This window comes from Saccostrea echinata, unplaced genomic scaffold (assembly GCF_033153115.1).
Source record: "Saccostrea echinata isolate AGI-Se365-2 ecotype Australia unplaced genomic scaffold, CSIRO_AGI_Sech_v1 ptg000039l, whole genome shotgun sequence".
Taxonomy (NCBI): Eukaryota; Metazoa; Mollusca; class Bivalvia; order Ostreida; family Ostreidae; genus Saccostrea; species Saccostrea echinata.
Window position 1 is genome coordinate 1,321,201 of NW_026889788.1, and position 14,314 is coordinate 1,335,514.

At 33.4% G+C, this 14,314-nt stretch overlaps 1 long non-coding RNA gene across 1 annotated transcript; it reads left to right on the forward strand.

The window, feature by feature from the left end:
- The first annotated feature begins 282 nt into the window (after nt 1-282).
- Nucleotides 283-13,342, forward strand: LOC133200423 (uncharacterized). The gene is made up of 3 exons (XR_009722933.1): nt 283-381; nt 595-692; nt 13,272-13,342. It is a non-coding gene; the product is annotated as an uncharacterized LOC133200423 (long non-coding RNA).
- The last annotated feature ends 972 nt before the right edge of the window (nt 13,343-14,314 follow it).

Below are 14,314 nucleotides of genomic sequence, written 5' to 3' on the forward strand. Positions count from 1 at the left end.
TGAAATTGTCAATTGATTCTGGCAAAAAGTTGTACCGATTTATAAGCGGGTCAATAGCAAATCCCTCCAAAATAACCTCAAAAAATACAACTGATTTATAGGCAGACCACCTTATAGGCGAGTATATACAGTATAGTTTTTGTTGAATTTTGCTAACAGCAAAACACTATGAATAATGAATTTTGGAAAAAAAGATTATTAAGTTTAATGATGCATGTATGTAGTATAGAAATATTGTTCATATGCCTGTACATGGTACAAATATGCATTTTACAGAGTGTACATATGCCAGAATCATATGGACCGCAGACTGGCCCTGGTGATTCCGTTAAGAAAAAAGAGGAAAAATCAGTGCTTGTGCTCATTGGTCATTGGACAAAGGTAAATAGATTTATTTCATGAAACTAAACATGTAAATTACTAGGATATTAAAATATCACAATTAAAATACATGTACTGATTTATGTATATATGGATATCAGTTGGTCTCCTTGATGCAGTTATATGCATTTGTTATCCCTTTTAAGTGGATCTTTTAAATATTATGCAGTTTATTTAGAAGCTCTTTATTATCTGCACTGTTCACTTTTACAGGGTGTATGCCAGAATTTTTTGAAGAACAGTCTGAATCTGACATGGAAAAAATGAAGAAAAACAGCCTTCCTGTTTATAAATCTACATTCTGACAAAGGGTAATTTTGTTTAGTTCAATTAGAAGTGCACATTTAATTTCAGTTGCTTTCCTTAATGATATATTATAGCATTTTTATTCCCTTATGAACAATATGTATACTTGTAAAGCATGTATCACAAAATCTTCTGCAAACAAAGTTTTGGGTGTATATTGCTTGTTGCTTAACGTCCCTCTTGAGAATTTTTCACTCATATGGAGACGCCACCACTTGCTGGTGGAGAGCTGCAAATTTTTGTCCTATACTCAGCACTTACGGCCATTGAGCATTGAGGGATCTTTATCGAGCCAGCACCTACTGTGACACGGGACCTCAGTTAATACGTCTGTCTCATCTGAAGAACGGGTCTCCACATTCCACAGTGGGATTCAAACTCGCTATGTAAGGATCAGCTTCTTTCTCCGCGACTCTAGAGTAGACGCTCTAACCACTGCATCTGCTCTACTTTGGCAACTTTGGGTGTATATAAGCATGGTTGTATATAAGCATAGGAATCATCATGTCCATCTGTCTGTTCATGTGTTTGGCCACTTGTGTGACTAGCTTTTTTGTTCCAATTCTGGCTGAGATAAATTGATTTAGGTCATCTAAATACAAACAAATTAAGGGAAATTACTATGGTATTGGGATGAACATTTTGGAATACTGTCTCATTGTTCCATTGTAGTTGGTCTCTTTAATGTTGTAATAATGCATCTGGTCTTCCTAATGTATGGCATACACTGTATGCATGTATAATGTTGTTAAAGTTGGATGAATGTAAAACAGTTCTTGCGTGATGACAAAGGTAAATAGATTTAGTTCATGTAACTAAACATGTAAATTACTAGGGTATTAAAATCTCTCGTTTTGAATACTGTTTTACATGTTGAGAGTAGTTGGTCTCCTTAATGCAGTATTAATACATTTGATCTTCCTTATGCATACTGCATATTTATTTTTATATAAATTTAATGGCTGACATGTATGAGGGTTGATCCAAAAGTTTGTTGAATTTCTTCATATTTTATTTATTTATTAGTGAAAGAGGTTGAATACTGATTTAGATGTGGATAGTAGTTGGTCTCCTTAATGCAGTAATAATACATTTGGTCTTCCTTATGCATACTGTATATTATATAAATTTATTGACTGACATGTACGAGGGTTGATCCAAAAGTTCGAGGAATTTCTTCATATTTTTAGGTCACCTGAGTAACTCAGGTGACCTATTGCTATCCGTTTTCGTCCGTCGTCGTGCGACGTACATTAACATTTGAACATTTTTAGCTTCTTCTCTGAAACCGCTCAACCAATTTCAACCAAATTTGGTATATAGCATCTTTGGGTGAAGGGAGAGGGCAAACAAACATTATTTTAAAGATTGCCTTAGCATGTCGTTTATTCTGTGCATTTATGGCAATTAATATTAAAATCGTCCAGACCTGTTAAAACCCATGGATGTCCACAAAAATGTTACTCAAATCAAATTTCATGTTAAAATTCGAAGTAAATATAAATACCTGTGTAATTGTATAATGGTGTAACAAATGTTTAAGAATGCCATATTTAAATTTCAAAAATTGCTCTAAATGTGCATGAGATAAATATCTAAATGCTGTGAAGAAGCACTGTGCTACAATTACCATATTAAAGAAGTGATTTTAATGAAATCTTGTTTCTAAAAAACCTGTAGAAAATTTAAAGAAAATTAGAAATCACGATTCTTACCCCAAAACCATCAGATGGTATGAAAGCCTTCAAACAATGTGTTTTACATAATTCGCATTTCCAAAAACTGTGATCATTAATTTGCCGACCTATTATTGTATGTTCTAATGAAGGAGAATTCATGTGCAAACTTCTACATGAGAAGAATAAAAGTATTGCCGTGTCCTGCAAGAAAACAAAATCACATTATATTATCAATTGCAGATGGTGTCTACGTCTTTCAACTAATTTTGCAACGGCAAGAGTATCTTCTATGTAGTAACTGTTTTGAACCAAGACATCCTACTGACAACTAAGTCCATGATACAGAGCTTTCTACTGCCTTGTTTAGAATTTTACATGTCGAGAAATTTATGGTCAGTGTAATGACCTTGTTTGCAAATCTAAATCTTCATTACGTCGAGTTTAGACTTGCATGTGAATTTCATGGTCCCTGTCCCCCTGGGGCCTGAGGGGCGGGGCTAAAACCACCAAAAATAATGCAATCTTTAAAAATCTTCTTCTTTACTCCTGGACATCAAGCAGTCAAACTGTTCGCATCATTGTAATAAGCATTGAGCCCTCTACCAAAATTTTGAAATTCATGGCCCCAGGATCAGGGGTTCTGGTGCTAGGATGGGGCAATATAGATCATATAGTGAAAGTGCATTATTTCTTTGAAAATCTTATTCTCTGCTCCTGGGTATTAAATAAAGTAACTAAGTATATAGTTATGAAAAGCAAGACTGCCTCTTCCAAAATTGTGAATTTCATGGCCCCAGGGTCAGGGGTTCTGGTGTTAGGGCGGGGCTCTATTGATTATATAGTGAAAATGCATTAATTCTTTGAAAATCTTCTTCTCTGCTCCTGGGTATTAAATAAAGTAACTAAGTACATAGTTATGATGAGGAAGAGGGCCTCTTCCAAAATTGTGAATTTCATGGCCCCAGGGTCAGGGGTTCTGGTGTTAGGGCGGGGCTATATTGATTATATAGTGAAAATGCATTAATTCTTTGAAAATCTTCTTCTCTGCCCCTGGGTATTATTTAAACAAACTGAGTACATTGTTTTGATATTCAAGATTGCCTCTTCCAAAATTGTGAATTTCATAGCCCCAGGGTCAAGGGTTATGGTGAAAAAGGGGGAGGGGCTCTATTGGTTATATAGTGAAAAAGCAAAATTTCTTTGAAAATACTCTTTTCTGCTTCTGGTTAAAAAGCAAAGAAGCTAAGCATATAGTTATGATGAGCATGATTGCTTCTTCCAGAGTAGTGAATTGCATGACCCCTGGGTCAGATGTGCTGGTGTAATGGTGGGGCTCTTGATGATATAGTGAAAATGCATTAATTCTGTTAAATAATCCTGTCTGCTCCTTAGTGTTAATCAGATAAACAAAGTGATTACTTACATGTATGATGAGCAAACTTCTGGTCCCAGGGTGAGAGGCTCTGGTGTTTCTAGGTGTGTGTGTGTGGAGGGGGGGGGGGGCTCTATTGATAATATAGTGAATCTGTAGTAAAAAATGCATTATTTCTTTGAAAATCTTCTCTGCACCTGGGCATATCAGAGGCAAAACAAGTAAAAGTTTTCATAAAGATTTTTGAACATCTGGCTTCGGGGCCACCAACGTATAAAATCTCAGCTCAAATCTCAACCTCAAATCTTAGATTTCTGCCTCAGCTGAGATTTTCCTAAAACATCATGCCACCAACATCTCTGAGATTCGATCATCTCACGTAAGCTGAGATTTGAGAAAAATCTTGGACTTATTCTCGCTGTTATATACGACCTTTTTTTCTGAAAATGCATGAATTTGTTGAATCAATGATTGAATTTACCTTTTAGTCAGTTATTTATGCAATATTTTAGTGAATATCACGAAAAAACACATCCCACACTTCCTTCGTCTTTTATTTGTTGTTTCGAGTCATTCAACAAAGAGGATTCCATTTCGACATTTGCGACAATTTTCATTGAACCCCCCGTAAAAAATCCCTACAGAAGAATAACACAAAAACATATCTAAACTTTGTAGTCTTGGTTCGTCTGTCGACATAAACACACAAAAACATACACCGAGGCGTCACTTCCACCATTGTGACGTTACATGTAGCAGGTAGGCGGATCAAGACTATATTCCCCAGACTGATTAAAAGAAATCATTTTTCTTTGTTTGTTATATATGTTAGATATATCTGTATAATTCTTAATTCTCCATAGCAAAAAAAAAAAAAAAAAATATGAGTCATAGGGACTATTTAAATTTAGAATAAACCTGAGTGAATTTTTTTTCTAGCAGATCCACAAAAAAAAAAATGCTCAGTAGGCCTATATCATGTAAATTTCTCACATGCTGTAATAAATTTCGCGAGTATACCATAATTGTGGAAAAACAGCAAACATATCCAGGAGCAGGTAACATACGCATGCTTAGTTTTACAGGATTTAATTTATCAAGGAAATTTCTCGAGGAACTGTTTAATTGTCGGTGAATTTCAGCTCATATCCCCCCAGAAGGAAGAAAAACCGGCTGAAATTTGAACTAGGGGGATGTATAGGGAAGCGGCAAACTAACACATCGCATTTTTCTACGATCCCCTGTGACAAAATGTCTCGGAAAGTCTTCTTTTTTTTTTTTAGATAAATAATAAACAATGAATATAGCACCACTTGACAAATAATCATCGTTACATTGAAAACCCAAATCAATCTCGCATACGCTCATTGAGTAATGAGAAACTGATTAATTTCTAATTGTATCGTAAATAAAAGTTTCACTGCGTAATGATGTAATTTTTAAAAAAAAAAAAAAGAACCTACGGATCATACTTTTTTGCTTCAAAATGTAAGTTGTCGTACTAAAAAATACTGTTTGTTAAAAAAGATTCTATTCTTGCAAGTACTATAGCTAGCAAGTACATTTGAATAGATGCAGTCCTTCTTGTGATTTATACATGTATTTCAGAATGGTCATAAGTCAAGTTTATTCTTATAAATAATATAAATGGTCAAGGATTTAAGTACGCACAATACATTGTGAGTATAAAGTCGATCCAAATTCTCAATCAAGAATTTTATAGATTTAATTAAGAACCAAATTAGACAGACTGCTATCATCTGTAATAAATAAATGGCGATTTACATATTATTTCGAAAGAACAGAAGAATTTGTACATGAAATTCTAGACAGATTTCTTTTAATATTTCGTATAATATTTACCTTAATAAATAGTAAAATATAACTTCCTGGGAAAAAAATACGGGACCGAGGAGTTTTGATATTTTATCTAATCATATTTCCTTTTCTGATATACATGAACATTGTGAATTACATGTAATAAAAATGTCTTGTCACAAATAGCTCATTTAAATATGAATTAAATTAATTATATTAATTCCTGTACGAATGAAGATATAAATGTTATGTACGAACGTGCCACTAGAATATTCTATTCTTTATTTTTTTCTTTATTTATTTTTTTCTTTTGGTAAAGTTTAAAGTGCTTGATTCCATGCGTGGACAATATTAATATAATAAGAATATTTACATGCGCGTAATTACCCCCCCCCCCCTTCACAGGATAATCAAGTTTTGGGAGAAATTAACATCCTTTCTGTGCTTGTATGTTAATTTCGTGTATTTATTGATTAAAATGTGCACTGTCACAACATTTGCGATCATTGTACCATAAAAAAAAAATTGTGAGATTTTGTTTGAGACTGGTATACATCAATCTCAAGATTTTCTGAGAAATCTCAGAATTTTTTCTCAGCTGAGTCGGAAGAAACGTTGGTGGCACGCATGTTTGAGAAAAATCTCAGACGTGAGAATCACTGTAAATAATGTACTTGAAAGGTTAATAGTATAAGAGAATTATGCAAGGTTTTTTATCGTATAATACAAAAAGTACTTTCATAGTTTTAATGATCAGGTAGACTTGTAAGTAATAGATGAATAAAATTGAGACAAAAATAACTTGTCTTATTCAATGTTCATCAAAGACCAAAAGAGTCCAATGTAAGAGATTTTCAACAAGGAATTAAAATACCGGGTAGTACAGAAGCACTAATAGTTTGTTAATAACTGTATGGTGATAGTGATAAATGGGGAACAGATTAGAACCTAATTTATGAACTGTTCATGAACACTAGACTAATTATTTTGTTGATCCTGATCACCCTATTTTTCTTGCTTTTGGGCAACAAAGCTTCACCTTTCAGTTCATTTTATACTCTGTGGATCCTCTTAATTGTTGTATTATAATCAGATGACCGTTAAGGCCCTTGGGCCTCTTGTATTTATTTATTAGTGAAATTGGTTGAATACTGATTTACATGTGGAGAGTAGTTGGTCTCCTTAATGCAGTAATAATACATTTGGTCTTCCTTATGCATACTGCATATTATATAAATTTAATGACTGACATGTATGAGGGTTGATCCAAAAGTTTGTTGAATTTCTTCATATTTTATTTATTTATTAGTGAAAGTGGTTAAATACTGATTTACATATGGATAGTAGTTGGTCTCCTTAATGCAGTAATAATACATTTGGTCTCCCTTATGCATACTGTATATTAATATAAATTTAATGACTGACATGTACAAGGGTTGATTCGAAAGTTCATGGAATTTCTTCATTTTTTATTTATTTATTAGTGTAAGTGGTTGAAAATTACAAATAAGAATTATATAGACACTTGTTGAATTTTTTTAATAAACAATATTTTAAATATTTATGATAGTAACTCTATGGCAGTTGCCATAGCAAAGGATGTTTGAAAATGCAGGGGAGACATTTACTCGTTCATTATCATTGTAATTCTTAATACGTGAAATAAGAAAAATCCTGCACTAAGTGGCAAATAAAACGAAAATTTTGTCATAATTACGATTGCTTGACCACTAATATACCTTTCTGTGAGAGTTTTACTGATTTAACTTGATATTTAGATTATTAGTTGATGATTTCTTGTTCATATTTTAATTGTTAGAGAACATCACATTTTGGTCAAGTTATAAGTTTTGTTAAAATCTTGGGAACACTCTGACTTAAAGGGGTATACTACTGATACAGGCTGGAGAAAAATGCATTAAACAACTGATTTACCAGTGGCATTAGAAATTTAAGAAAAACAGAACTTCCATGGAGGTTGATTAAAGGTGTGGCCGCCTTTTGGAGGGTCTGTTTTTCTCATAGACAAATTAAGAGCCATTCTCTGTAATGACTTGAACTTTTATATAGGAGCTGTGGCACGCATAGTCTCAGAATTTCTCCAAACTCTCTATGATAAAAGTCTTTGATACCGTAAACTCAAATCGGGCAAAAATTGGTTGCTACGTGTCACGGTTACCATAGCAACATGTCCTAAAGTTTGAAAAATGGCATTTTTCAACATCTTCAGAGTCCCACAGTTAACGTTTGCAGCAAAGCAAACAAGTGGCAATGACTGTTTCTGAAAGTTGAAGGCCTGGTGTCTTAAATGCATGATAAACATGTTTGGTAAATCATCTATAACATACGTTACTATGTAAACAAAGTAATCAAAAGTAATAATTTTGTTCATTTAAATTTATAATGTCATACACTGAAGAATAAAAACTATTATAGGTTGAAATGCAAGCAAATAATTGAGAAGAGATCATTGTAACATATACCAAGGACAAAATATGATATTTCTTATAGGTTGGCAATGGTTGCCATGGTTTTAATACCACGAAGGGATTTTAAATTTACTTTCCTAGTGTTTTAATCTTATCCTATCTTTTTAAAAAGCATATTTCTATATAACTGATGATCAATTTTTAAAGGCCTTGGTGTGACCTTAATTTTCACATTTCAAAAAATTCAATTTCAATTCTTTAAATAGTGCGTTGCTATGGAAATAAAGCAAAAAAATATGCATAAAAATCTGAAAAATACTCTGTTTCCTTGGATACGTACCGTTGTATGTAGATTCCCGAAACTTTAATGATTGATATATGTGAACAACTAACCTGACTTTAAATTTTGACTATCACCCAATCTCTAACTGGATGCAAAAAGCTGGCACATAGGGTCTAATATTGACAAAAAATTAACAAAATCGAACATTTTCTCTTCTTGGTAACCATAGCAACAGTGTTGTATTTTTCAACAACCTTTATCAATATATGATATTCAACTTTAGTTCTACGAGATAAATACTATTCAGGGTGATTCAAATAATATTTTTCTTGATTAAAAGGTTAGTAAATTCCTAAAGCAGCAAAAAAATATCACATTAAACAACTAGTACGTTGTTTCCATGGTTACACTGCAAAGCAACAATTAATCTCAATTTTTCTTATGTTGTCGGTGTTGCAAGGTCCTAAGGATGCATATGTGCCAGTCATGAATTTTATTGTTTTTCCTCACGATAGTAGCATTAACCCAATCATAGCAGCAGATTTTGCATGGTGACACTGTGTTACAATGGCAACCATGAAAATTATTTTTAAAATAATATTGCCAATACCTAATTACATGAGGTCAAATATTTTTTATTGTTTTTCTTACTTTGTTGATTGAGTTTGATCATGTAACATCTTTCATTTGTGAATATTGAGCGTTTTTCAGCATTTTTCAGCATCTAAAACGTATTTCAAATGTACCCATGGTTACCATTACTTAGAGATAAATTCTAAATAGTTTCTTTATAGCATAAGTGGAAACAAGGTGTCATGTTTTTAGGAGAATGGTTTGTTTGTTTTTCTTAGTCTTTATTAAGGCTTAATAAAGATTCAAAGTAGCTGAAAATCTCAATTTTTTCAACTTTTCTGGCTGTTACCATGGCAACCAAGACCCATAGCAACGGAATTTTATTTGATATATGTTTCTGGTGTCAAGTTGTAATAATAGGCAAAGTTTTATCAAAATCGGTGACCATGCGTGGCAAAGAAGTTCAAGTGGTTACAGAGAATCGCTATTAAGCGTTGATGGACGTTGACCGCTGACGTACTGTGCTTGACTTTGCTTCTGAAATTGGAACACCATATGCAAAGATGGGGAGTATTTTTGAAATATGAGTGTAATATTAAGATAAGTTGATCCGTGTGAGAGGATACCAAGGCTTTTCTTGAGAGAGAAAAGGAGAAAAAGGCAGAATATTCTGTAAAATTACTTAGTCGAATTGAACATGAGGGTGAGATGCTCCTATAACGCTCCTATAATGTGACATGACATACTTAACTTGACGTTACGTAGAAGTCTCCCCCTGATTTTACAACTATCAATGTTCAGAAAGCTCGTGTGACCTTATTGGTAATTGGAACATGGTGAAAATATCCAGTATTGTTGCATAAAGACTCCATATTATAAATATGCCTATTGTTTGCTTTCATCAAATCACAATAAAATTTTAGAGATAATTAAATTTCACAAACTTTTGGATCAACCGTCGTATTAGAAAAAAGATGGATCTATTAGATTGAACAGGTTATAATTCACCTGAGTCATTTAAATTACTTATTGCTATCTGTGTTTGTTCAGTCATCATGTTTCAAGTGTTGTCTGTAAACTATTGAACATTTTCAGCTTCTTTTCTGGAACCAGTTTCAACTAATTTCTCAGTTGAAGTATACAGACATAATATAGAAGTGATTTTATTGACTTTCTCAATCTATCCTGAATTTAAAAATGTAAATATAAGCATTTGATTGTAAATATTGAACATTTAGCATCTCATAACCAGAGTTGGAAATTACTGACTGCCCGAGGTAGTCTGTTTTTCAGGTAGGCAGGGACAAACTTTAGATTAACCTCGGTGGTCGAGGTCATTTAAACAGCTAGTTCCTGTTTTCCATTTTTTTTTTCAGGGTATAGTAAGTCTATAGAAAATAAGTAAAATATAGTATATCAAAGGAACACTTCTAGTTAAAAATTTGAGTTGACCTTAGGACCAATATTGGTTTCAGTCTTTAGAAAAAGCTTATCGATGTATGTTCCGATCACTGACTTTAGGCCACATGTGTGTAGTTTCTTGTTTCTCATGTATTGCTTTAGTTCTACGTTAATGGTAATCTAACAACCAAGCTTTATGACAAATGAGATGGCTTTAACTTTTCAATTGTCAACTTCCCTTACTTATTTAGCAATATACCTTCATCACCTGCATACAGGGTTTATATCTCTCAGTTGATTTGATACGAAAGAGCATCCTCTATGTTTGAAATTTTTTTAAAACGAGGTAAGTTATTGACAAATAAGTTGCTGAAACAAGAATATCAGCAGTCTTGTTTAAAGTTATCATTTTGTAAATTCTATGGTCGATACAATGACTTTGTCAGCAAATACAATTTATCATTAAGTCAAATGCTGAGTGACGTTTTTCATACTTATTGTTAGGCCATTATTTACACACTGAATTATCGATGGATTTTTCCATTGTTTCCCAGTTGTGACAAGGAGCACATGGCGTGTGTGACCGGTCTGCAGGGGATGCTTACTCCTCCATGGCACCTGATCCCACCTCTGATGTTTTGGAGGTCCGTGTTTGCTCTGCTCCTATTTTGTATTTTTTGATGGGCTTTTGAGCTTGAATACTGTTTGTTATCTCGATATATTTCATTCTAGTCAACTGTGTGTTCATATGATCCTACCTCAGTATTTACAGAATTATACATCCTTTGTATGAGGGTCATTCTTGATGTCTGACTGAGTAATGGCAATGGGACATAAAACCTTAACTGACCTTACCACATTCTTTTCTAATCTGAAAACCCTCATGCATTTTTAGCATAACATATCGCCAATGCACACATTTTTCCCAAGGAATGAACTGCATCTACTCTGCATAGAACAGTATCTCTCCCACTGGCACAACAGTACTATTACATGTCATTATGTTCTTGAAAGGAAAACACAGCAGTTATTGCTCAGCAAGATTCTTTTTCCTGACACCTGCAGTATCGAGTAACACAAAGTGAATGATTAGTGTTCTCGAACAAAGTGTGCTTACAATGAGGTATAGTTCTGGTTGATTGCATTTAGTTAAAGAGAATTTATGATCTGCATTTCTGTAGATGTCTTTTATATCAACACCAAACATGCATTTAAGGAAGAAAATATAAGTAAAATGCAAAAGCCTGTAAAAAAAAATCAAAGTGCAAGGACAAGTGCACTTAAGGAATGCTTAATGGGCCCTTTTTCAGTGCTGTATTACTTTAGAATATATTACCAAATTGTTCTCTTTTAGTAATAGTTAAACACAAGTGGACATTTCTAATTAAAATCACGCTAAAACATCAATCAGCATGGATTTGAAACAAATGAAGTTTTTTAAATGCCTATAGATCCGGAAAGTCATATCAAACCCATTTTGAGTTTCAATCGTTTATTTAAATCAAGGGGAGGAGGCATTTAAATCTTAAATCAGACACTTGAACAATCTGATGGTGGATCATTGACAGGCACATTTGCCGAATGATACTTCTTGCGCTATTTTACCCGAGAAAAAAATTGAATGAAGTTGTATAGATGCCTGTATCCATAGTGATCAAACTATGAAATTGGTATGCTTGCATTTGAAATAATGCAATAAGTATTAACATTAGTTCCTTTATATTTTAAAATGAAAAAAGGTGTATTTGGGTGGCTTTCAATACTGGTACCATTGTCTTGCTTGAATGTTAAAAATGTTTGACACTTTTATTTATGATGACATTTTAACGACACTAAACTCTCTTAACCCTTCTGTGTTCCTAACCCTCCCGTTTTCCTAAAACCAAATACATGTACATACAAACTTCTCTATGCGGCATGACTTTGATATAATGATACAAAACGTGGCTATGCTTTACAGTGAGCATCTTTGAGGAATGTTTACCTGGGTAGAACTCACGTGACTACCGGTATTTTAAATAATTTATTCCATGGGTGGGTTCAACATAGCTAGATCATACAGGTAAATCTAAGCTCTTACTTGCTATAGGAAAAACATTGAACTTTTCATACATTTTTTTAATATTTTAAGTACAAGCCTAATCTTGTACAAATTTCCTACTTTCACACAAGTTTTATAAATGTATAATGCATTTTTTGTCAATCACACAAGTTTGTACAATGTTAGGCTGACAATAAACAAAAGCTTTGAAATGAATGACTGTCCTCAATTTACTATAGAAAATCATGAATGTTGGCTGACCCCTACCACATTGTATGGCTTTGCTCTTTGTATATTCATGAATTTCAGCAATAAAATTTGTTGAATTTAGGGTTTAGATATCAATTAATGATCTGAGATGGAAAATTAAGCTTAATTTGATTCTTCATTATTTCACATTTTACCGGGGCCCATAAGTGCACTCGTTCTTTAGTGTTTATACAGGTAAAAAGTTTGAAAAAATAAAAATGTGCCAACAAATGGATTCGAACCAGGACACTAAAAATGTTCATGGTGAGAGTCTGCGGTCTACCATTCTGGGCTATGCTGACTATGAGGACATTTGTAATAAATATAAACCAGTAAGATAGAAATAGGTTTTCACGTTTTTTGTAGTTTTTTTTTTTTATATAAATCTAAAGCAGGGGTACGTGCCCCTAAAAAAACCTTGTTTTAAATAATTGCTTAAATCAAAATCTATCAAAATTTCATAATTTAATTTAGGGGCAGGCAAAGGGTGATTATATTGCATCTATCGGGTATAAATTTTCTTATCAGAAAATTGTAGAGATATGCAAGGTTAATTAATGACAACATTTATTTTTCATTTTTGCCTAATACTTTTATGATTTTCACTAATAAATTGATGATTGAAAAAAGCCTTTAATATGACTGCTGATTTTATCTCCATCTGTTAATTTCTAACACCTTTTCTCGTGATTATAGGAGATAGAGAACAGATTATGATTTCTAACATTTACTGTTACAGATCATTTCCTTGAGATAGGTGGAACCAACAGTCAAATCCAGACACCTTTAAGAAAAGTAAAAATCTGACTCGGGTAAAAAAAAAATCATTTACAGTTTTATCAATTAGTAATTTTTACCTTAATTAACTGGACAAATCTCATTTGACGATATACAGGTCAAGAATGAAGAGTTTAAAGCCTAGTAGGGATTTTGGTCAATCATAACAGGTAATCTGCAGCCCCTATTGGGAATTTTACACTCATATGGAGACGCCACCACTTGCCAGTGGAAAGCTGCAAATTCTGTCCTATACTCTGCACTCACAGCCATTGAGCAGTGAGGGTCCTTTTTCCTGCCAGCACCTACTGCGACATGGGACCTCAGTTTATAAGGTCTCATCCGAAGGACTGGTGTCCACATCCCACAGTGGGATTCAAACCTGTGATGTAAGGATCAATTCCTTACTTCGTGACTCTAGAGCAGACGCTTTAACCATGGCGCCATGCTTGTGACTAGCTCAGTTTTAAAGAAATCATTCAAGATATTTTTTATCAAACTTAATATGCTGTAAGATTAGTAAGACCTATTCAACTATTTCAAAAATTTTTGACCTTTCCTGTGACCTTGACCTCACTTTTCTTTAATTTGCATCTTGCATGGTTTTAAACCATTTAAGATATTGTTATCTAAGGCTATGCATCTATACATAATTTGGTGAGAACTTATCATCTATTCATTTTTTTAAAAATTTTTATTTCAATTTTAAAGAAACTTTTCAAGATATTCTCATCAAACTTCATATACTAACACAAAATTTCATGTTGCATTACTATACACTCGGCGGGGCATTCATGGCCTATGGACATATTTCTAGTGTAATTTGCTATTTCTGTTGTTTACTTTCGGTCAGTAAGTGCCCCCAAAGGGCAAGCCCCAGTCCTATTTTCTTTTCCAGGGTTGCAACAGCGCCCCCTAGAAAAACAAGTTGCACCATCCAATCAAATCTTGTTTTGTGCTGCTTTATGCCAATGAAATTAAGGCTGGACATCATATGTATTATAT